Raw genomic sequence first — 25382 nt, 5'->3', positions numbered from 1 at the left:
ATCTCGTTGTCAAGGCTCATTCATCTGCTTCTGTGTGTTTTCATGACTGTCCGTATAGTTCTACACGTCTATCATGTTGGCATAGACCTTAAGGTATACCTCCACTCAGGGGCAGTTGAGTCAACACTGTCTGACAACAATTTCTATGACAACAGCGTAAAACAAATATGGTGAGTGTTGAAGAGAATGTAATAATGAATCTTATGAGAAGGAAAATAAAACAGAGGCAGAGAGTTGTTCGCAGTGGTCGTGAGGCCGTTAAATACATTGACTTTTGGAGTATGTTTTTTTAAACGATTTTTGTGATGTGAATTTTTATAAACATTTGTGAATAGTTAAAAAAGACATTTCAGGCTTATTTTGACTCGTCTTGACACACATTTAAATATTCACTAACTTGGGAATTATTTCCCATTCTTTCCAAACTAGTATATTAAAAGACAGTAGTAATGAGTAGTTCCAAAGATTGCAAAACCGCTTACAGAAATCCAGTGAGAAATGTACTGCTTTTTCCAAGATATTATCATAAACTCAGAAATCATGAAGCCCGTGACAGTCTAATTGCTTAGTTTTGTATTACATAAAAAGTGTTTACAAGGATTTTCACACAAAAATGTTGTCTTGAAGTGTCTTTCAACACCAAAGGGTTAATTTCTTTCAATATTCAAGGACACCATTGTGTGTATATGGGGTTAAGAGTGACTCAGCATGGACATGTATTCATTTGAAATCAGGTGGAAAGGTTGTTGCTTCTTATTATTTTCAAGCTCTATGTTGAGAGAATTAACATTTGGCCCTTATTTATTTCTGAAAATTTTTCATTGGTTAGAATAAATGATTGAAAACTTTTGCGACAAACAAAACAATCTGACCCAAACACTACTTTTACTTAGCAAGACATTACAGAGAGAAATGTGTTGCCCAGTGTCAGTAAACAAAGTGTGAGAGAAGGAATCTGGTCTTTCGGCAGGACAATAAAAGACAGTGAGTTTCAGATACATAAGCTAATTCAAAATGAAATTGTATGATATTGACAAGAAGAACTCAACATTAAATGCTCATTTTAATTAGTTTGAAGAGATAAAAACATTTGCATCATATAAAACATCCACACCTGAATGAAATGCAGTCGACATCAGTTCTTGATATGCTAGAACCTGCAGCTAAAACATCAAATTACGAACGGCAAATGTATTTTTGTATTTAAAATTTAGATAAAATGTCAGACAACTCAAAAATAATCCTGAAGTAATGGTTTATCTTGTTTTAAAAGAAACTGGCAATTGATTCATGTAAAATTTTAGCTTGTCCTTGGTATTTGAGAAATAAATATTCAATATGCTGGTTGCATTTAATGAGTTTCACAGTCGGCTCACTATGAGCTCTACATTTAGAAAGTTTCCTATGAAAAAAAGCTAATGAGAAAGATTTGTAAAATTCAGTGTGAATTATTGTTAAAAAAAAAACCACTACAGAGGTCGTGTGAAGAGCTTCAGGCTGAGTTGCTGAGTTGGAACAATATCAAGTGCTGCTTTCAGTCTGCATCCCACAATGAAAACCAAAGCGAGGTGAGTGAAAGACAGGCAGTAAAAAGAAAGACTGGTGTTTGCAAAGACTGTTGACAAATGCACAAATGTGCTTCTTCCTTCATGCTGTATGAACAGCAGAGGAAATCAGATATTCTTTATGGATAGTTTAAGTGGAGGTGCCTGGTCTTTGGTGGGGTGGAGAGCCTCAAATTATTTGCTGTCAACATTTCAGCTGACCCTACAAACACTTCAAGCAACACATTCAGAAGGCCCGACTCAAGTACTTTGTCTCCTTCAACCTTTCCAGATTAGTTTTTTTTCACCAATCAGCAATAGCGAGTGACCCGACCTTCAGTCGCACATGAAGACAAACAGTTGGTGGTGAGGACAGTGGACAGACAGCTACCTGCCCTCAGAGACATTCACTGATTCTACTGAACAATTCAAATAAAGCAGGGTGCTCCAAATGAACCCCATGAATCACATGATCTACCTGTTGCCCTCTGGAAGGACAAACAGACTCCCTAAAACCTCAACTGCCAAACAAACTCACACCCTCAAGACAAGACCCGAGTTGCAATAACCCCTTGTGAAGTTCGGTTCTGTACCTTTCTATTTATTTGCACTTAGTCCAACCTGCATCGATATATCAACAGTCCATTACAAGGGCAAACACACACAGACACACACACACACACACACACACGGTCAATTTACCACCAATTAACTTCAAATGCATGTTTCAGAATATGGGAGGAAAACCTGAGAAAATACACAGGGGACACATTCAAACTCCACACTGTAAAGCACCTAAACCCCTGAACCATTTACTTGTTCTGTAAGAGCAGAACAAGTATTCTATGATATTGCTATACAAGGAATTTGGACTGTTAAACTCACTCATATGCACACTCACACTCCACTTGCAACATTAATCCTTTATTCAGGGGCAAATGGTGGAATGTTATCTTGCTCAAGGACACCTTGACATATGGACAGGATGATCTTGGAGGATAACTCACAGTACACAGTAGCCACACACTACACCGAAATATAGAAACATGTTAACAAATTCCTTCGTGATTCAAAGAATCTTAAAGGAAAAGGAAAAGAAGGATTGTTTTAAAGTGGCCAGCATTAAGTTTTGACATTAATCTAATTGATACCGGCACATATAATGGAACGAGTGTAGCAAGAAACACTGCAAATTTAAAAGAGTTTCATCAGATTGCCACAGAGGCAAACCTCAAGAGCACTTGGAAGCCCGAAGGGCTAAAAAAATTTAGATTAATATAAACAATATGGCTGTAACTATTACAAGGAGGCCATCATATCACTTGGCAAGCTGCTCGCAGATTAAAAAAAATAAATAAAGGCTGATGACCCCCTGGTCTAGATGCTACAAAAGACATTTAAAGACTGTCGTTTCCACGGGTTCTGCAACCACATATTAATGAATAGGACCAATAATTGTAGCCCAGTCAATTTTCAGTTTTGCTTTTAATTTGTTTATTTCTATTTGTGCGCATTTTTAAGATGATATTTCTTCTGCAGAGCCAACTACAACTGCATCCACATATTTGCAGGTTTTTGATAAATGAAGACACATGAACAGAAAAGTTTAGTCTTGAAGTTTCTGTGGGGTCTCTCTCGATTCAGCTTCATCACACTGAGAGTCACGTAGTGCGGCTCGATAAAAGTTGGACAAAACACATCATGACTTTTTGCATTCTCTGGAAATGCCGAGTAACGTCGATGAATATGTAAAAGGCTGCAGTACACGTGTAAAGCGAATTCCTCCAGAGACCCACTCTGATGGGTACAACCTTTCTCTCACACAAGACGATCTAACGGCGGCAATCCTCCGAGTGTGAGCGACTGATGCACTTATCTGAGAAACAGAAAAAGAAAGACGGGAATCCGGGCAAGAATTTTAAGAGAAGATCGGAGGGAGGCGGGGGCTGAGAGGAAAGTTCGGGGAGACTCCGGGGAAAGCTGGAGCGATGGAGTGGGGAAGGAAGAAATGAGGATAGAGGCAGTTGTGGCAGCGAAGAAAACTGAAGGAGAGGAAGAGGACACCTTGAGAAGTAAATGACAGACAGTAAGGCAGGTGAGAAATGCAGCCAGTCGACTCAGATGTAAGTTTTCTTACTGGAAGTTAGTTAAAAAAAATTATAAAAAAAGCACAAAGTTCCCCACTGTGAGGAGAAATAATAAGGGAATGTAAAGAAGCAAAAGGACGATGAACAGAAAGCTGGTGGAAATGAGACAGAGTTGTTCTGCTGTGGTAAATATCTGTCAGTCCGCGTTGTAAAACAAAGAAGGCAGCGATGTGTGGCCGTGATTGTTCTTGGTGATTTCCCTAATGGTCTCACACACCATTGTAAGTGTTGACAGCGTGCACACTCCTGCCTCGGTTGCGGTCCCCTCAGAGCAACACTGGGGTGATTAAAAAGACCTCCGAACAAACGCCGCTCATTGTGCGTTTGTGAGAGAAAACCCATGTGTGCGGGTATATATATATGTGTGTGTCGTCGTTGGGGATCCTCCAGCCGTTACAGAGCCGAGTTTCTCACACACACACACACACACACACACACACACACACACACACACACACACACACACACACACACACACACACACACACACACACACACACACACACACACACACACACCCCTCAGTGACTGTGTTGTACCTCAGGAGGTGGAGGATCTAATCATTTTGGCAGGAACCTTTTAACGCCTGTGCCAGAGTTTTATTCAGTAAACTTGCTCCCATCAGGCTCCTGTGCATGTCAGTCAGGATGGGGACTGACAATAAAACAAACGCAGGGGATGAAAGCGGTAGACTTAAGAGTCCCCTCCCCTCCATCACATAAAAGCTGTTCCCATGCACAAACTCCATCTGATCATGTAATTGGATGCAGTTTAAACATTACAAGCAAAAACATGATTAAATCCATCCAAACACCTTCTATACAATTTTATCCAACTTTTGGTGGCGCTTGAGCCATTTCTGGGATGTAAGGAAATATAAAGGAAATCCTGCATGGTACACCAGTCCTTCACAGGGTAAACACAGAAAAACAACTAAGAGTCGATACGAACTCCAACAAAAGAGAAATTTGTCACCTCAAGACAGAAAAGTTATTCTCGACACATCGTGTCGGCCCATGTCTCTGTATATTCCCGCTTGTAAGTAGGAGGCATCTCAAAGCAATTGAATGGGGTCAAATGGACTTGGTTATACCTCAGGGATGAATGGCCAGCCTATTCAAGGAACCAGCATGAACTGATGAAGCGACTTGGAAGCAAAAAGTGGCAAGACATTTGACCAAGTCCAGTTGACCCCATTCACATGTGGGCAAAAGTCTGTGAACTATTGTGTGACAGTTCAGAAATCTGAAGTGGGAGTGTTAATGAGCCATAGTCAGCTGGGATTGACCCTTTTGCCCCACGATTCTATGATGGATGAAGTGGAAGTAGAAGAAGAATGGATGGATGACTCCGTGCCATTTAATAACCACACGAGGGAATGAAAGGAGAGAAGATACACAGCCGTGCAATTATGAGATCTAAAAGAGACTGAAGGGAAAAGTTATTGAGGGACCGGGAAGTGGAAAAGATCCAACTATTAAGAGGATCAAACCACAATGGAGTTTCATCAAATCGAGAAGTTCCTACTGGGAAAGCAAGAACCTTCAGTAAGATCTGGAAAGTTTCTAGTTTGACAGAGTTTAGATGTGATTTCTTGGTAGTGAATCCTTTCCAACTTCTCAGACTCATAAATGCAAGTTCAGGGCCTGATTTACTATGATCCTGCATAAAGGGTGGTACATGGCACACAAATACAAAGCCTTTCTTTCAGTTTTGTGGGTCATTTACCAAGAATAACGGCAAGAGTAACATCATGCAGAAGACTGAGGATTCAAATGAGTTTTCTGATCTTTAGGCTGTTTACACGAGAACTATCTGCTGAAAACTATGGAAACTTTACGCGTATTTGCTGAGGCCCTTGAAGTCATACAACAATTTGGACTTAGAGGTGCTGGTGGACAAAGTCATTAAATGTATTAAATATAATGGATTACAACAAAGCAAATCTAAATCCAACAAAACAAGTGAGTATTGACGATGATTGGTCACTGGCATAGTTAGTTTGTGCTTGTGTGTTTGCCTTCCCTCATGTTTCCAGATGTTTGGCGTACGCTCCCTGTCTTTGTCCAGTCAGTTGTTGCTCCATCCTTGTGTTCCCCCTCTGTGCTCCTTCTCCTCCACCGATTACCCTTGATCCTTGTCTGGTGTGTCTTATCAGCCTTTCAGTTACAAAGTTAAAAAATGAATTGAGATACAACACAAAAAATATCTTCTAATAAAGTCCACAATAGAAAGTAATAGTTGGTCCATGTGGGGAAACTTTCACCAAACAACAGCAGCATTTTTTGCTGAAGATTTTTGCTATTTTTCCATATGTAAGAAAAGCAGATGCAGTACAAAACAACAAACATTTTGAGTCCACGTTTACACGTACCCGGGTTTTTACAAAAATTGATATTTCCCCCTCCACGGTTACAAAAAAAATCTTCAGAGTTTTCAGGAATCATCGTTTGTGTTGAGTCGTAGCTGCATTTATGTGTAAATGCAGAGAAATATCACAGTTTTCTTTTTTTAAATACCCAGGTACATGTAAACATGGCCACAGAGGTAGTAAATCATCTTACGTGTTGTTAATTGCCATAACTTCCTGCCAGGGCTTTGTGTGATCTGTAACACACCCATGGATGTCCTATTAATGGAGGAAAACATGCTAAACAAATAGAACGTGTAGAAAAGCATCCAAATGTGTTCACAATCTCACGTTTTGATCCAGTTTGTGCTCTAAAAGACCCTCAAGCCGCAGAAATGTTCCGTCAATACCAGACAAATTGGTAAGTGTTTCAAATTGTTTCAAGCATCCGTTGCGCTGGTGTGGTTGTCGATCAATACTTTCAGTCACAATGACATTGTTGCTTTTATATGGGAAGTTTCTCACTCTAACATGGATGAAACCCATTCAAAATGGCAAAAATAAGTATTTGTGTTCCTTTACTACGAGTATTTGAATTATATCTATGGGGATAATTTATTGCCTTATGTTTTCATCTTTTCTGGTAAAGACATTTCTTTGTCCTGATGTCCAGGCGAGGTAATGTAGATATGCTTGCAGCCACACATATATCCATAGTCCTTATTTAAAAGGATCATTATTTCTGTTGTTTTCCCAAGTTATATCGTCGTCTTTGTTCTTTTTGTTGGATGCACATGAGCTGTACTACTCAACACTGCCTCCAAAGGCCATCAGTGGTATTACTATGCAAGCTCCACATCTGTAAGCTCCATCGAAAATAAGAAATTATGTTTGTAATGAACGCAACATGATAAAAAAAAAGAAAGAAAAAGCACTGTTCTGAAAAAACAAGCTCTGCCGAGTCCATTTGGCAGAAAGAGTTGGTATCTGCGAGAGCTTCACATTTAGTTTTTTTATTTCTTCACGCTGAGATACCCTGAGATAATTACCTTGTTTATAATCTGCTGTCTGTGGCCGTTTCTGAAGCTGCTCAAAGCTTATGCAAATTGTGCCACACTCTAAAAATAACTATCACAGTTTCTCCCAGTATTATGCACAGTTACTATGAGTGCTTTATTCATAAATGCCCATGCAGCGTTATGAGGTGTGGTGTGCAGTAGGAGTACAAAACATTATATAATAGTCTGTCAACGAGCACTGACATGGCGCAAACAGTGCCCCAGACTACACCCAGGAAACCTCATTGGCCGCCACCGAGGGCAGATTTAGTTTAGGAGACGGTTATGCAAACTGGCTCTGCGCACTAAAAAGACAAAATGATGAGACCCCCTTCTGTAGCAGAATCAATTTCACAACAAATATTGAAGCGTGAATCTGTGACTTTCATAAAGCTCAGATTGCAGGTGTGACGCAGTACCGAGCGTTGTTGTGTGTGTCAACTTCCCTCAGTTTGATGCTTCTACGATTTAATATCATCAACCAAGCAGACGATGGCTGTTTATCCGACCGCCCTCTGCGGCTTAGCTTCAACATACTGATACAAACGTTTCTCTGCGCTCTCATCGTGGGAAACACAGTGAACATACATCAAGGCATTTAGAGCTAGAGACGTTCCAATCACAATGGCTACATATGATGAATTCAATTCCACTGAATTGTCTACGTTTGGGCATCAGGTCAGTTCTCGACTATGATCCGGACCGTGGAGATGGCCATCGTCTTGCGATGCCAGTTGGAGCTTTGTTCTGCTGCATTTTGACCCGAAGAACCTTCCTGATGATTCCAATCAGACAGATAAGCAATGAATGTAAATGTGATAAGAATGAGACAAAGTCACTTCTACTGTAAATGGGATCTTTGGGACAACACTATAAAGGAGACGAGAATGTGGATCCAAGATACCAGAAATACTCCAGTCCTCCATTTGATCAAAGCCCAGTGGAGATAAATGAAAACAGCCATTACACAACTGCACAGGTTTCTTTTTTTAAATAAGGCAATTAAGTCATCCAAACAGATACCGTACGTTCCAGTTTTGGAACTTTTTGAAATTACTTTTGTGAGCTAAAATAAATACTATCAAACTAAATTTAGCTCCTGGTTCCCGTGGTCACAGTTTATGAGATAGTTTTTGGTATTTGGGGGAAAGCTACTGTATTTGAAATGCAATTATGACTTTGTTCAAGTCAATGAAAAGCAGAATGAGATACATTGAGGAATCTAGAACAGATCTGGAACACTGCCATAATGCTTTTATTTTGAAGGCTTCGGGGGGGGGGGGGGGGGTTCCACCTCCTTTATTCAAGGCAATCTGAGTGGGCTCCAAGGAAGAAAAAAAAAGGAGAGGAACGACTGGTTTACAGCTTCTTGTATTTCTTTACACGTGCAAATTCTCTATTTAATAACCTCAAAGCAGGCAAAGCCTTGGGCAGGCCATGTGATTTCTGGCGGCTCACCAAGGAAGGCCCCCGACCCCAGTTCGGGAGCTACTGATCTAAACTATCGGAACTACAACTTTGCCCTTGAGCCTGAAATACATCACAGTATTTGGAAGAAACTAAGTTAAACTTTTACAGAGTATTCCTTCCCTGCTGGTTGCTGTGACTTTACATTCATTAAAGCCACCACCAGCTTTTCTGACAGTTTTTTTCTTTTCCAGGAAGCGCAGAGCCAGTTGCTAATTAACCAGAACAAAAGTCAGCGCAGTGATTCGGTGGCTTCCACACCACATACAAGGCATTTAACTCCCAACCGAAACCAGGGGACACGAAGCTGTGAGACGGGTCAGCGGAGTGATGACATCTTCTCTCCTGGATGTAAGGCGATGAAGTGAACGTATATGCCCGAGGCACGGAATTCACAGACCTGCAGCCGAGGCCGCCGGCCACTTTTCAGTACATTATTCAGCTTAGAAACTTGTTAAGGAGAGCTCACACTGGAGAGGCCATGAAATATTTATGAATGAAAAACTGTTTAGTTAGCCGACATCATGTAAAGCAATAAGGCGGCGGTGGGGAGAAGACGTGTGAAGGCAGAGCAGGGTGGGCAGAGAGGGGGGGGGAGCTGAGAGGATCTGACAGCGGGACAAAAAAAGACAAACACACTAACAAGGTGATGAAGAAAAGAGTGACGACGAGGAAAACAGGAGCCCCGTGAAACCGCGGCGGGAGAGGGAGAACCAACGCCGCCGCACAGACAGAGAGGGAGAGATCTCAGATGAATAATGAAGACCTCCTCCAGGCTCCGACGTCTCCAGATGAGACACGAGCTGCAACCTCTTCAGACTAAACACCAGTCAGCAGCAGTCAGACGGAGTCAGGCTCGGGCCAAAGAGCGGGGTATCAGGCTGCGCTCGCTCTGCAGCCCCGGGATGAAAACATCTGCTGCTCTCAGCCTTCCACCCACAACATCACTCCCGAGTCTTCCTCCCAGTTCTCCCAAGTTTGTCTGAGTTGGGAAAACCACAAATAAAATCTCGTAGTCTGATCTCATGGAGGCAAAAAAATTAATAAATAAATAAATCCTAGTGCAGCTCTGTGGCTCCTGTTAACTCTCCGCCTCTGTTGTTCAGATGTATTACACATCAGTCTTTCCTCAACTGAAAAACAAAAATTTCTTAAAACTCCCCGTGGAAACTAATTAACAACACAACTACAATACATCAGCTCCACTCCGCAACACCTCCCGAGATCCATTGTTGCAGTAATTGGCGGTAAACTGTCAAACTTTCAATGGAGACACGAATACAAGAGCCTAAAGTGAGTTTTAAAAGTCTCTTTCAGCCAAATGTTGGACAATGTTCACAAAGCTAACGTGAATTGAATAAAGTGAAGGAAGCAACATCTCTGAAACAGCAAAGCTCAAAAGTCAAGCAGGGACACCTAAATATATATTAGAAAAATTAAAGACCTTAAACACCAACCATTGTGGTATTATGGCCGTGGTTCTGGACTCAGTATGCTCAGTAAATACAACAGAACCAGCTCTTTCAGTATTTTCCTAATAAGATGAGTTTGCGAGAAACTTAACTGCATCATTAATTGTGCAATAGTGATCAGTTAATTATGGATTGACTTACAGTATAAAGACATCCTTAGAAATTCTCCATAACTGCGCAGACCTGTGTAGATTTAACCAATACAAGTCACAGCTGTGACCCGGGATGATGTCTATTGGAGGTCTCAACCAAGATAAGTGCTCCATGAAGTCGCTCCACATCATAAACGCACAAAACTTTGTTCACAACAAGAACACAACATGTTCAAAAACATGTCAAGCTTGTTCAAACGATCACATCTGATCTGGCCAAAATTGAGAAATCAATCAATAAAATGGTTGGCAGGTGTCAAGACAAATTCCTTAGTAATCACTGCTTTTATTGCTCAAGTTAATTGTTTTCCCTCCTCATCTTTGTGAAGCCGAAGGAGATGAAGCGTGGAGTCTCATTGATCCGGCTTGTGCACACATATGCAGAGGAACAGTGGCGCAACGCGTGCGCGTGCGCGTGCGCATGCACACACACACACACACACACACACACACACACACACACACACACACACACACACACATACACACACACCTCTGCCCCCGTGAAGAAGACAAAGTGGGAGGTATATTGTGCCGGACGGAGCCACTGACCCTCTTGTTGAGTTAATGAGCTTTTATTGACTCAAGCACCTGAAGCTGCAGCTGTAACTTATCACCGTTAGCACCCCCACTCCCCAGAGGCTTGACACACAGGGGAGCGTGTGTGTGTGTGTGTGTGTGTGTGTGTGTGTGTGTGTGTGTGTGTGTGTGTGTGTGTGTGTGTGTGTGTGTGTGTAAACTTGTAGATTTTCCAGGGATTCCACTCAGGAATTTATATTTTGTTCTTTAAATGGATGATATAATATCATTCATATATATATATATATATATATATATATATATATATATATATATATATACACACACATACATACATACACACATACATATATAATGCATTTATGATCAACGGGAAAGAAATGAAAAACCTGTGAATGTGTTGACCTGATGACGTGAATAGAAAATCTCGTTATTTTCTGCTCGGCCTGAACTTTCCATTTTTTTTAATTCCCCTCAGACCACAGACACTCACAGATGTTAACACATGAACCTCCGTGGAGGAAAAACAAACTAACACAGGGAAATCTGCCCCTCTGCGTTCTGCCCCCGGGGTTTGCACGGGTGCTGCTATGTGTCTCGAAACAACGTTCACGTAAATCTAGACAGTAAATCACCGGCCCAGGATGGAGCCCCACCGCTTCCTCAGCTCGTAGAATCAAATTAACTCCGCTGGTTTGTTTGTGTGACGGTGCTGAGTGATAATCTGGGCCCGTGTTGATGAATGTGTTAATTTTCATTCACATTTACATTTCAGAGCAGCCAGTGGTGAGCAGCCAACCTGTGGCTGCGACACTTCATCAACACATTTGCATTTTATTGTGTTTACAGCTGTGTGCATGTGTTGGATGATCATTAATGGCGCAATGGGAGGCTTTAGAGCAGGGGTGTCAAACAAGCGGCCGGCGGGTCAAAACCAGGGCCGTCACAGGGTTTAGTTTATCCCGCAGGAAATAAACACAGTAGAAACAATTTCCTTTCAATAGTAGTAACTGCTCATTCTGGTTTAAGTACGTGAGTGTACATTGTTTAAGTGATAGTAGCCGACATAAAACTTCTAAAAAATGCAAAAGAAACGGTGGCATTTCTCTTTTTTTTAGCCACCGAGGCCTGTGGTGTTTTGTCGGCAATAATGTAGTACTAATCTGTAATTTACCCTCTGCTTAATGATTACTTGTCTCTTCTGTCTCGCCTGAATTTTTTTTGTTTGAATGTTTTTACCGTAAAGCACTTTGTGCAACAACTGTTCTTAAAAGTGCTATATAAATACATTTAAGTTTTTCTTTAAAAGAACTGACTTAAACCTTCATAATATACTTTGATGGGTTGGCCCTGTTCTGGTGTGACCTGTATTTAATCCAGAGTTAGATAAAGAGGAAACCTTTTGATGTTGAAAATGATTAAGTTTTAATGGTCTGGCCCGTGCACCGAGATCAAACTCGGCTTCCTGTGACCCCTGAACTAAATAAAATGAGTTTGACAGTCCTGCTTCAGAGGCTTGATGTGTTTTGGTGTCATTGTTTCAACACAGAAAAAGAAATCGCATCAAACGTGTCTTTTTTTTTTTATGTAAATGTCAAACTTGTAATAAAACATAATGGTTTCTTTTGGATAAAACATTTAAAACACGGATGGAATCCGAACGCAATGAAAGAAAAACAACCTCTTTTAATACAATAAGCTTCTCTCCTCTTCTCCTTCTCGTTCTCCATACAAGCCTATCACCACTGCATTTAAATAACTTGGGCCTGATGATAAAAATGGGCAAAAACATGATTATGCACACACGTAGATTTTGTTGGATTGATCGGGTGTAGGGAACGATCACCTCTGAAATAATGCCATCCATTTAAATGATCTGCCTTCATGGCTATGGAATATCAGGTGTTTATCTCTCAGGGGCCTTTCCCATTCAGATAGTCCGGGACTCGGTTCACTTGGGGGGGGGGGTTGGAGCCGACAATTTTCACACCTTCATTTGGTTCGGGTGGCGTTCACGTTCACTTCTGAGACCGGATCAAAACAAATGGAAAATATCACGCAATTACAACAGCTGCTGGTTTGGGGGGGGGCGCTGTCACCCGAAACAGCAGAATTAGGGCTGAATATTAGAGAGGGTTTCTGGCATTTACTGAAACCGCATGAGAAAATACCCGCCTCACCTATCTCTGCATCGTCACAGACTCACGGGAATTCATGCATGCAAGCACACGCAGCTGCACGTGGCCCGCTGCAAGACCCCATATACATTCACCCACCCATGTTCATCTCTTATTGATGCTCAAGTCACTTCACATCCTCCACTTGTGCATCTAAATGAAAACCGTTTCCTCCCTCATCTGTAGTAGGAAAAAATAAAAAGAAACCTGAAACAAAATGCAGACAGAAAACTACTGAGAGGGCTGGAAAAAATTAAAATAATAAGCTCTCTCTGAATGCAGAACAGCCGCATGTTCACACTAATAACTTCCAACTTCAGACAGTTCAAAGGAAACATACAATCACTTATTCCCCTACAAAGAGTCATGTGCAAATAAGGAGCTGGAGTGAGCAAATAGCCAAACTTCGTGTAAAAATTCAGCGCCTGAGGAAAAGCCTGTCCGCAAATCCCCAAAAAATGCTTATCAACACCTTTTAAAACTCACTAATTAGCACATTGTATCTCATTTGCTTTCTGCAAACACATATTTGAAGGTTAGACAGAGCTGGGCTAATGGTTCCTCCGTTTTAAACCACTTCCTAAGGAGAAAGTCAATAGGCTTTATTTGCCAAATGCAAGCAAATGCATCCAGTGGATCGTGTGTGAGGAGACTGTAGATGCTAACGCTCGGTGCAGATTGACTAAATGTTTACCATTGAAACACTTCCTCTGTTCTTTACAAGTGAAGAAAAAAAAACTTTTAAAAAATTCTTGTGTACTCTGTTTGAAAAATTAATGGGAAAAGGAATACACTTTTTTTATTCTAATGTTTTCAACTCTTGGCCAATTTTACACTATAAATATATACTTTTATATATGCAATCACTATATCACATTGCAATCCATTGCAATTATTCTTAATATTGATTTTACTGCCATAAAATTGTGGATGAAAAAAATTCTATATCCTATTGATATAAAGGATTTGACCTTGTATGTATTGTCACTGTTTTCAAAACCCTCTTGTGCGTGTGATTACAACAAAGTGGTACAATGCATAATCAAATATGTAAAGTTGTGTATCATCTGCATATACAGTGAGTCCCATTTTCCATTTTAGTCACTAAATAATTGAAAGCAAGTGGAAAAATGAAGGGGACGGAACGTCACAGTGGTAATTGACCCCAATGACTTTTGACTCATTTACCCTGAACTAAGTTAGAAATGTATTTAGTTAGGTTCCAGAGCCCTCGAGTGATCATTGCTCAAAAAGGCAGTTGGCACTTTATCTAGCAACTTTCTCTGTTGTTTCAGAAGATATTTTGAGAGTCTTGACTTCTCCCACGTCCCATTGACATCCGTTCATACTTATACCTTTTAGTAAGAGGTGTCAACACTCAGATTATAGAACCTCTTCTTCCGACTAACTAGTATAACCTTAGTTTACCAATTCAGTCATTAAATTCACCCGCACAGGTGGCGGTTTAGATTTCCAATAACTGGCAAAGTGACCTCTAAACATTTACAACATGTACCCATGAGGTATTGGAAGCATTTTACAACAGCAGCCAAAACAATATAATGGGACTGGAGGAGAATATTATCAATCTAAAGGTGCTACATAATCTGGCCATTTATTACACTAACAGGCTTTATCACATTTCCTGCCCATTTAGAGGCACGCGTGATTACATTTTGAGTGATGACAATATTAATGGCCATTCTGTGCCTGCTGATCTCTGTTTACACTGTTAATGTTCTTAACAGTGTAAACAGAGTAACAACAGTGTAACAACATCAGAGGAGGTCCCTACTTGAACCCGTGCAGTCTTTGTCTTTTACAACTTTCTCAATAAGAATCTCACCTTCTTCCCTCTCCCTCTCTCTAAAGGGTTTTAGTCAAAGTTTCCAGAGTTGAAGAGCTTTTCCAGCGCCTCTTTTTTGGGCTTCAGATCATATTAAATTGATTTGTCCAGAGGCTGTGGTCAGTGATCCATGATGGGCCGCCTTTTTCTGACAAGCTTGATAAATACAGGTCCTGATCTCTCTCTGCCTCTCGATTCTTCTTCCTCCTCCTCCTCCTCCTCGCTCTACATGTCCTGTGCCGCTCTCGCTCACCTCAACCACACTTCTCTCCGGTATTGTATTGCTGTAAACTACATTGCAATTTTTCACTCCCGCTTCTTTCTCGATGAAAGCTGACTCGCTCTGCGGTCCTTTCCTGCAGACTGTGTGTGTGTGTGTGTGTGTGTGTGTGTGTGTGTGTGTGTGTGTGTGTGTGTGTGTGTGTGTGTGTGTGTGTGTGTGTGTGTGTGTGTGTGTGTGTGTGTGTGTGTGTGTGTGTGTGTAGCTATCGTGACGTCCAATATGAGTTTTACACCTCAGACGCAGGGACATTTTAACTTATCATGACTCGATTATACAGTTTTAGATGGTTGTGTGACAGTCAACACTCTGTATGAGAATCAGCTGCAGAATTTGCCAGAGTTGGAGATGTTGCCTGGACCGTAGGGAATAAATGGAGTTCGAACCCCAGGTTGTGCCCTTGGGTAAAACACTTCACCACCATTGCTTTTCGAGATGCAATCGATGCTGCCGATGTGAATATTGAGGACGCATGGAAACACACTGAGTGGCACACAGTCCACTCAGCTGACATCGAGTACCATGGTCTACAGACGGGGAAGGAAAGTGCTGGTGGTGCGGGAGTCAAACCTATTGCTGAACATGAAGGCCCCCCCCCCCCCCCACACACACACACACACACACACACGCACACACACTTTGTTGAAGGTCTATTAATCTGCTCACAGTGTCACACGGCAGATCAATACTGTCCAACTAGTTACAATGCAGGCACAACATCACACTCAACTGATCTCAAGTTGATCTTCAAGATTAGTAAAATAGCAGTTTAATACATTTTGCCCAAAATGTTTCCTTTGTTTTAAGCGCAGACAGGGGTGTCAAACATAAAGAGGTTTCAGTTTGGCCAAACCACCAAGTAAATGGCCAAATTTGAAAAGACAACAATGATTATTCAACAGATTTCTTAAAAGTAGCAGACACGACACATGATCAAGATCCGAGCTGAGATATGAGTGAAGCTCGCAACCCCATTCCGAGTCAAAAAATTTTGACATTTCATTGTACTGTGCATTACGAGGCATCATTAAAATGGGCTTTTTTTGGTCAAAGTTGCTTGGTTTTGTGAACATTTAGACATTTTCATCACGTATAATCTGAGCAACAAAAAGTTTAAAGGCATTGTTATGGCATTATGTTAGCTGTCCTGCCGACTCAACATTACATTGGACGGAATCTGCAATCAGAACATTTTGCCCTTTGGGCCAGTTGGGACCATCTGATGAGCTGGTTTTCACTCACAGACCATTTGTTTGACATCACCACTGTTACTGGGTATTAAAAGCATGTTTTTCTCGTTCAACTTCTCGAACACACCACTTTTAAAAACACCTATTCAGAGTTGCATAATAGAATATTAGCAAGATGACACAGTGGACATCAAGGTTTCAAGGTTTTTTTTTTGTTGTTGTTGTTTTTTTGGTGGGGGTGGATGGCTTTATTTTGAGACTCGATAAAATTCTTGAAAGTGGAAAATTGTAAGCCTGGGAACTTTTGTAACAGTTTTTCCAAAGTCAAGTTTGATAACAGACCTTTTAAAGTCACACATGTAAAAAATTTAAAATAAATAAATAAATAAATTGGAAGAATGTAAAACTAAATAAAAATCATGAATCTTTTAAGACCTTAAGTTCTGTCCAGGCTGGTTCATTGAATCTGACATTTATTGCTAATACAACAGTATTTGCTATTAAATGGCCTGACAGTAAACTGTTCTGATGCTTCAGTGAATGAATGAATGGATGAACGCTCTAAACCAGATGTAATCGTTCACTTCCTTATATATCAGACATTCCTAAGTTAATTTACCAAATTACATCAAATGTTAAAGTCTCACATGAAACAAAATCTACATCTCAGCTCAAACGAATACATTATATATTTGTCTAACGAGCTCAGTGACAACTTGTGAACATGGACACCTTTGTTTTAGTGCACAGAGGTACAGGGAATTTGTAAACAAACTTCCATTTTCCATTCCTGTTTTATGTTTGGATTTTACTGCATCCAAAAAAAGAAGTTTCATTTTGCAAAGATGATAGATTATCATATGATTTGCTATCTGCTGCAGGATTTTTCTTCAGACTCATCTGGGTGGTTTTGCTTTGGTGCTACTTTTCTTGTGTTTCACTGCTGCATCATTAATTTATGAGTTTGTGTGTCGGAGCCGTGTTCTCACGAAAACAGTCCCGTCCCCAGTCAATAAATTAGGGGAAAGTGTTTCCCTCTTTGAAAAAAAAAAAAAAAATATTTTCTCATACTTTTAACACTTGCAAGCTCCACCAGTGGGACGATTTTGTTTGACATCTGGATGGTTTTCCTCACTGGACGTCTGTCAGAGGTAATAATATCTTGTCAACACATCAAACACGTTTCAGCACTACATACCAATATCATGTTCAGTTATCTGCAGCGAACTAGTCTGTAAACAAGCCCCCGTGTGTGTGGTGTAATGTTTCATGTTGTCGGTATTTCATATCAGAATTTCAAAATAAGACCATTACAAAGTCAAGCCTGTGAACAAGACGTGCTTTTACAATTCAAAGTTTAAATTTTTTTACTTTGTTTCTGTCAAAAAGTGGGCTGCTTAAAGCAAAAACGTCATATTTGGTTATAAGTTACACAAATTCTGAAAATCCTACATAAGGCGCTCCGTTTTAATGTGTCACAACTGATTTTGTATGATGGTTCATTTAGAAGAAAGAGGACCGAAGAAGGGATTTATAAAATATGGTCAGGATCTGTGTATATGCAACACGGTTGGTTATGTTGTATATATATCAATAATCTGTGTATTGCTTCCATTAATATTCCTGACCGCTTTAACTCAACCCCGTCTCACGGCGTCAGTACAAAAGAGGAAGATTTGTCATTGAGCTTAATGTTCTCTCTTGTGGGATCACAACCCTGCGTGGGGGAAAAAAAGGCGTTGACGACAGATGAATGAAAGGAAGTTTGACTTTCAGTATGAACTTTAATCATATTCCATACTAATGTATTCCTCTGTCATTGAAATGACGGTGTGGATTGAGCCGCTGTGTAAAATTCACAGAGGATTAAGTTTTTGTTTCATGCCGTCAGAATAAACAAAGATGGCCTCTAGAGACACGAGCAGGCTCTTCAAACACAACGCAGAGAAATACTACAAAACACACACCAATCAAAGCATGCGCAGATAAACCACAATACAACCACACACATTTATTTGCTACAAAATCGGCCTCTTAGCCAACTCCTCTCCCCGTCCGTGCTGCATTCAGACTTAATCTGAAAACATACTAAGAGCTATGATTTACTACCATCATTCATAAAACTAAGCTGCATGCTCACGCGAATAGATTTGCATGCGAGTGACATCGCGTGCAATCAAATGTTCAACTTAAGGTCTCCCATGCTTTTAACCTGCATTACACAAAAGCGACCTGCAGGAAACGGCATCGTCTCCATGTTGGTTTGACTGACTGAGAAAGAGTTTGGATTGAGCACGAAGACACCACAAGTACAACAATATTATTCAACGGAATTAAAGTCAAACATTTACAACAAGTAAATCAGATTTCTTCTACAAAGAAATGAAAATGTAAACCTGAAAGTCAAAGCTGTTGGAACAAGAAGGGCAAAAGAAATATTTCGGAAAAGACTAGAAGACAAAGCGGCTCCAACAAACAAAATACCTTAAAGTCTGCAGGTAAAAGTCGTTGAGAGTCAACTGAAGAAATGTCTCAACACTGCAACGGCAGCTTATCTGCTTAAGGCTGAGCTGATTTTCATCTTTTCAAATGCAGTAAACACTCTTTCACTTTGCACGATCTGCAACACACACACACTCAATATTCCAGATTCATGACAGCAAACACACTAAATGTATAGTTGTGTGTGCATTACCAAGTCATTGGTTCTTTGCTGTGCACCGGGGTTTGATTTACTGCATTTGTAGTTGCACAAATGAGATCCAGAATTTAGGTCCTCGGAGCTTTGAGTTGATAGAGGGACATCTCTGTGTGTGTGTGTGCACACTGGAAGACTCTGCTAACCTTGAACACCCGTCGTTCTCCTCCTTGCAAATAACCTCCCCACTGTGTGTGTCCACATCTATAATTTATGCTCCGAGGTGAAAAGTCTCAGAGCACGGTCCCATTTTCTGGGGTGAAAATCACGTCCTGATGAGTTAAAACTTTCAGGTTTGGATTGACTGAGGGTTTAGAACGTGCCGTTATTAGGATCCCCAGAAGATTAAAGTCAAACTGAAAACACACATCAAACACAGGTGAAAATTTTGATTTTGGGGGGAGGCGACATGTCAGCACAGCCACAACCACACAGAGAGGAGCGGAGGTGAATGAGATGAGAGCGATCCCAACAGAGGACCGTGTGTGTGTGTGTGTGTGTGTGTGTGTGTGTGTGTGTGTGTTGGGTTGGGGTTCAGTATAATTCTGGGATAAGTAGAAAAGACTCACACACACACACACACACACACACACACACACACACACACACACACACACACACACACACACACACACACACGAAGGAGAATGTGAACAATGTTGAGGATGATGATAGAAATATTTGTGTTTGTGTGAGATGAATACACACCCCCTGAGAGCTTAATCGTTTGTGAAACTATGAAGTGAGGGTGTGTGTGTGTGTGTGTGTGTGTGTGTGTGTGTGTGTGTGTGTGTGGTCAGTTCTCATTTGTTGGCGGGGAAGGGGGCTGCAGAGAGCGGCTGGGAGCGCACACGACGGGAGGACGAGGCGGAGGAGATGCGAGTGAAGATGTTGCGTAACAGAAAGTGAAGGCAGGAGGAGGGAGAACACAGGTAAGAGGCTTCTCACTGGAAACAACTGCTTCTGCACACGCTCCTCCAATCAGGCAGTCATGTGGGGAGACGCAGTGGATATACCGTCCTGCAGATGCAGCTCGTGGCGAAGCAGCCGAAAACTTGTGGGATTTTCTCGCTCGGTTTGTGTAGAGTTGAGGAGGAGTTCCACAGATGGAAGGAAAGTTGAGGTCAGAGGAAGCCGAGTGAAACCCAAAGAAACGCTCTCTGCAGCTACGGCGAGAAACAACCTTGAGGCAGAGAAACTGCGAAAATGTGTTTTCAGCTTTTCACGGCCTCTTTCCATTCAGTGATCGGCACTGTTCAGAGTTTTTGACGAGTTCTCCTTTTATGTAGTACACGGCCGTCCTTCAATACACTCAGTTTGTGCAGGACGGTCCTCATTCATTCAATGACTTCAGGTCACCTCAAGATGTCACGGACATTCACCAATCGACCATTGTGTTAAAACCCCTCGAGTGCACAAGTACATGCAGGTTCACTGTGGGTGAAAGGGTGTGTCAAATACATGAGAATGATCTCTGATGAGGCAACAAGAGAGAAAGTGATCAGACAAAACATGCAGTTTGAAACTCGGGCCCCGCCCACATGGAGACGGGCTCAGGTGTGTTCACTTACGTTCTTTAAATATTTCTTAAAGCCCACGTGAAGTAGAAGAAAAAAAAAAAACAACTTCCAAAGTGGATAAATCTGAAAATCTTAACGTCAATCCCAAAACAATAAAATGCTAAAACATCTCGGATTTAAAAAAAACAAAAAAAATATTATATAATCCAGTGTGATCAAATCCAAAGTTCCACTTCATCATCAGTCCACACAAATGACTGTTTCTCACCAACATGTACATAATTGCATTGTACTGGACGTGTTTCTATGACTTTCATGAGAATGTTTCAACTCTTTGCTTTTGGTGAATTCATGAAAAGTGACACGCGGCTCACTTTTCCATGTGACACTGCCTCAGTTCAACTCATACAGCCAATTGATGACCAAGATCTATAATTGTAAACACATATTTGAAAATGATCCAACTATATAAACCTTTTTAGCTACAAAACCATGACCACCATCCTGTGCTCTCCCCATTTCAGACTCTACAGGTTGCAAAACATGCATTTTTAGCTTTAGTTTCCTTTTTTTTTTTTTGTTGTGCAGAGGATTGCAGGTGGTTGCGAGCTCTGCAGTGTGCAGGCTCACCTCACTTCCCCTGGAATATATTCCCCTAAGTTTGTCTCAAAGTGTGAACCTTTCAGTTTCTCCCCCCTGTTTTGATGATTTGCAATAGTTTGTTTTCTCTTTCGGTTACGCAACACCAAAGCTCTTTGGTCAGGAGGATTGGGAACTGCATGGGTGAGCAGGTCAGCCAGGTTGAAACCTGCCACTCAGAACCTGCTTCCATTTATTTATTAATTTTTTGTTGGGGGGGGGGGGGGGGGGGGGGGGGGGCAATCGGCTGTGGAGCTTTTAGATTTTGTACGCAGTCGAGCAGAAACCAGCGTGGTGATTGGCGCAGCACCAAATCTATCAGACTGATGGTTCAAATGGCTCCAGAATCCTGATACTCTGCTCAACCCGCTCTACTTACTCAGATCAGACACTTACATAAATCTAATTTCCTCATTATAAACTCAACTCACAGAGCTCTCCTTTTTTATGTTGGGTTTCTATTCATTTATTTATGTTTTTCTTTTTTTTTCTTTTTTTAAATGGAGGTTAAAAAAGTACCGAGCAATTCAACATCCCATTCACACAAATGAAAAAGACGATTAAAAAAAAGAATCAAAGAAAGAAAAGAAAAGAAAAAAAACAACATTAAATGTAGGACGTTTTTAAAATTGTATATAATTGGATGGGGAAACATATGAAATCCTCAGAAAGCCATCGTTCACGTTGTGAACTGTGAGATGCACCGATTGTTTCGAATCAGTCGCGTGCGCAGCGATTAAAAAGCTCAAACCAAACATCAGAAACGACGACACTGCAAATTATTATTTATGAAAACACCTTTTTAACCATGTTGACACAACAACATTTTCATTTTGGGTGTCCGTTTACATGACCGCGGTACTCGGAGCTGCCATAAAGCATGCATGGCTGTAGCAAAGAGTTCTTCTGCACGTGACCAAGTAGATGGAAATAATGTCGTCATATGTCCAAGTCCATGTTCTCATGGAACCAACAATCCAAACTTTCGTTGTTCATATGAATCTCTGTGTACTTGCGCAAGTATGTGTGTGGTTGTTTAACACAAACAAAAAAAACAGCACCCTCTAGTGGCCCCACATGAAAACGACATTGTTTTCACCATTTTTGTCAGGTGTGTGTAAAATAAACATCGACTTCAAACGTTTCTGAAAGGTTTCACTCGAAACACTGTGGTGTTTATGGGGCCTAAAACATTTCATGGAGTGGTGAGGAGCTGAGATGTGGTTCGGTACAAACTCTAAAACTGACCGGATCCAGAACACGGGCAGCGAGAGAGTTGCTACGAGCGACGAGATGAGACGCAAAGAACCCGCCGAAAACTCTGATAACAATAATACCTCCAGTCGAAGGCATTGACTCCACTTTTAAAGTCTCATGAAGAAACACACCCAGGTCGAAAGGCAGGAGTGGTGACGTAGCATCTCTGAGACGCGTCACTGACAAACACCACCAGGCTGCTCAAACCAGCAGAAACACCACCGACGCTGCACAAGAAGCAGCTCCGCATCTATTTTGAGGAAAAATACAAAAAATGTACAAGCCGACAAACTGTCCCATTACTCTCACTCTGCGTCTATATCGGACTCCTCTGAGCCATATTTCTTCATGTCTCGCTTCAGAAGTGTGACAGGACGTCTTTTTTTTTGTTTTGTTGTGCAGCAGAAAATGGGTTTGGCTGGTTTTGTGGCGATGCGATTGGTCGGCAGCAGAACAAATGACTTTCTCCAGGAAAATACACACCCATTCTCAGGCCTGCCCACTGCGGTTCCTTCAATAGAAGAACGGCTTTTTTCTTCTTCACTGGCTCTTGTGCAAAGTAGTCACTTCTGTGATTTCTCTCCACTTGTGATCTCACACGTCCCTCAACTCGGTGTGGCACATGAGAGATGTATATTTTAACAGACCGCAGGGGGCGAAAAAAAAAAATCCTGGAAATGAAGAGTAGATACGCTTTGATTTGAAACATGTGATGCGGGATTCTCACCATCGGATGGATCAATATTTGTGAATTTCTGATGAAAATGTACAGAGGAGAGAAATGTACGGGGGGGGGGCAGTGTGAGGAGATGATGAAAGCAGCAGAAGGGAAGAGATGAGAGATGGTGCAAGTTTGAAATAGAAAAAAAAATGGAGAGGAGCGACGGAGGGAACGGGGAAGGAGCGACAAAAATGACTGCAGAGACACGCGAGACAGAAATCAAGGTTTGGTAGAAGTGAGGAGGAAAGAGAAGGAAGCGCGGGAACATTTTCTCAGGTTTTGAAACCTGTTTTAATGAGGAATATTTGCCTTCATGTGTCCGCGCTGCAGTGAAATGAAGAAAAGCTTCAGTCGAACCACAAGAAAAAAAAAAAAAAAAAAAAAGGCATTAAAAGTAAAAGAGTTTCCTAAGAATTAAAACCCAAATATAAACTTCCTCTCCCTGATTAATTCTATATGAAGTAACCAACAGGACAACTGAACTCAGTTGGGTTGTACATGCAACTACCAGCTAGGTATTAATGGTAGTTTTACCCACAATGCACTTGGAAGCAATTGATGTATTAGATTGGAATTAACCAACCATGGCTGAAGTTTAATCATGACAATTATCTGGACAGGGGTAACATTATGACGTCGACAAAGTGACATGAATAACATTATCCCTCTATCACAGCATGTGTTAGTTATTCTGGAAACAAGATAATATCTAAAACTGCAGCTAATTGGAGGCTTTCCTAGTCTGCAGGGGTGTGCACATCATTCATATGTGGTGCAAGACAAGAAACTCTTGCTCATGTGATCCAGCAGACAACCTTCTGAAGCTCAAACTGCTGCAGACGTTAATGCTGGTTCGAATAAAACAAGACGTGGGAATACACAGCATACCAGGCTGCAGAGCTGCATGTGGAGTGAGGGTGATGATCCGAGTAATGTTTTGCTGGGTCACATCGAGTCCTGCCATTCACGTGGGAGTTATTTCGGCACATATCAAACACCTAAGCATTGCTCAGACCAAATTCACCCTTTCATGGAATCAGTAATCCCCGATAGCTTCTATGAGAAGGTTAATGCTTTAATCGTAAAGCATTAATGGCTCAGGAATGAGTTGACCACTTGTGCATCTGTGGGATGTGCTAAACAAATTCACTTCACAAGTTCCAGGACTTAAAAGATCTACTGCTGACATGTTCGTGTCAGAAATCAAAAGACGCTGTCCGAGGGAAAGACAAAACAATGCTTTGATTAATCAGACGATATTTGACGCCTGGTCATAATGTTACGGCTGATTGTAGTCGCTTCGGACTTTATCCCCTCTACACAACAAACCATCAGAATAGGGCGATATGTGGAGCCGAATACATGCCTAGTAAATGCAACAGAAATGTTCAGGGTTTAAATGGTTAAAGAAATGCAAAGCAGGGAACCTCCGTGACACAATCTGCCCGAAAATGTCCAAAAAGAAACAGGAAGTCCTGCTCACGCTGCGACGGTTACGAATGAAGAGGGGTGTGCGGAAAAATATCAGAGCCCAATGAAGCACGAGGAGGCGGCCGTGTCTTCTGTGTGTAACGGATCTGAGACGGAGAGCGGACGAATGTGGAGGCGCTTTGACAGACACGAGTGTTTCCCAGTCAGGTTTTGAGCACACGGCTCAGAGGAGCCCCCAGAGAATCCTCCGAGCAGAGGAGGGGGACAGATGTGATTCAGTCATCATTTATCTCCATTCGCGGGACTTTGTTTTCCCCATCCACCTCACCCCCCCCCCCCCCGTGACACAATCCCATGGGAACCCCATCTCATCCCATCCATCCATCTCCTCCATTTCTGTGACTTCCAACAGCAGCTGCATTCGATGATGATGATGAGTGATAATCAAGACGAGGATGGTTGTAACAGCAAAGCAAAAAAAGAAAGAAAGAAGTATGCATATATCTTGAGCTATTTTTTATGATTGTTCCCAACATGCTTCATCTGACTAAAGAGAATATATATATTAAGGCAGTGGGTCACCCTGAAAAAGGAAAAATAAATCTTGCTGTCATAGAATTCAGCAGTCAGATGCAACCCCCCCCCCCCCAACAATATGAATAATTAACTTATGTTTAGTGGGGGGAAAAAACTGAATGAGTCCATTATATTGCCTCATTAAACTGAAATTGAAAATGTATCTTCTTCACTTTAAAGTAGCACGAAGTTAAAAAAAAAAAAAAGTAAGTGGTGCTGCTGTTGTACACTCGATGGGTTTAAGTGAAGGTAAATCCAGTCCATCTTTGGGCTGAGGGTGAATGGGAAAACATGCTGCCACACTGACTGACTCAATA

General features: G+C 41.3%; 1 protein-coding gene across 1 annotated transcript in view; it reads right to left on the bottom strand.

The window, feature by feature from the left end:
- The window catches only part of nrn1la (neuritin 1-like a), a gene marked incomplete at both ends in the record, with an annotated part of 78987 nt that overhangs the window by 52579 nt on the left and 1026 nt on the right, over window positions 1-25382 (bottom strand). The gene's annotated exons all lie outside the window — the stretch shown is intronic.

The sequence above is a fragment of the Blennius ocellaris genome (genome assembly GCF_963422515.1).
Source record: "Blennius ocellaris genome assembly, chromosome: 11".
NCBI classification, from domain to species: domain Eukaryota; kingdom Metazoa; phylum Chordata; class Actinopteri; order Blenniiformes; family Blenniidae; genus Blennius; species Blennius ocellaris.
Note: the sequence above shows the minus strand (reverse complement) of the source record. Positions and strands in the feature narration are given on the sequence as shown.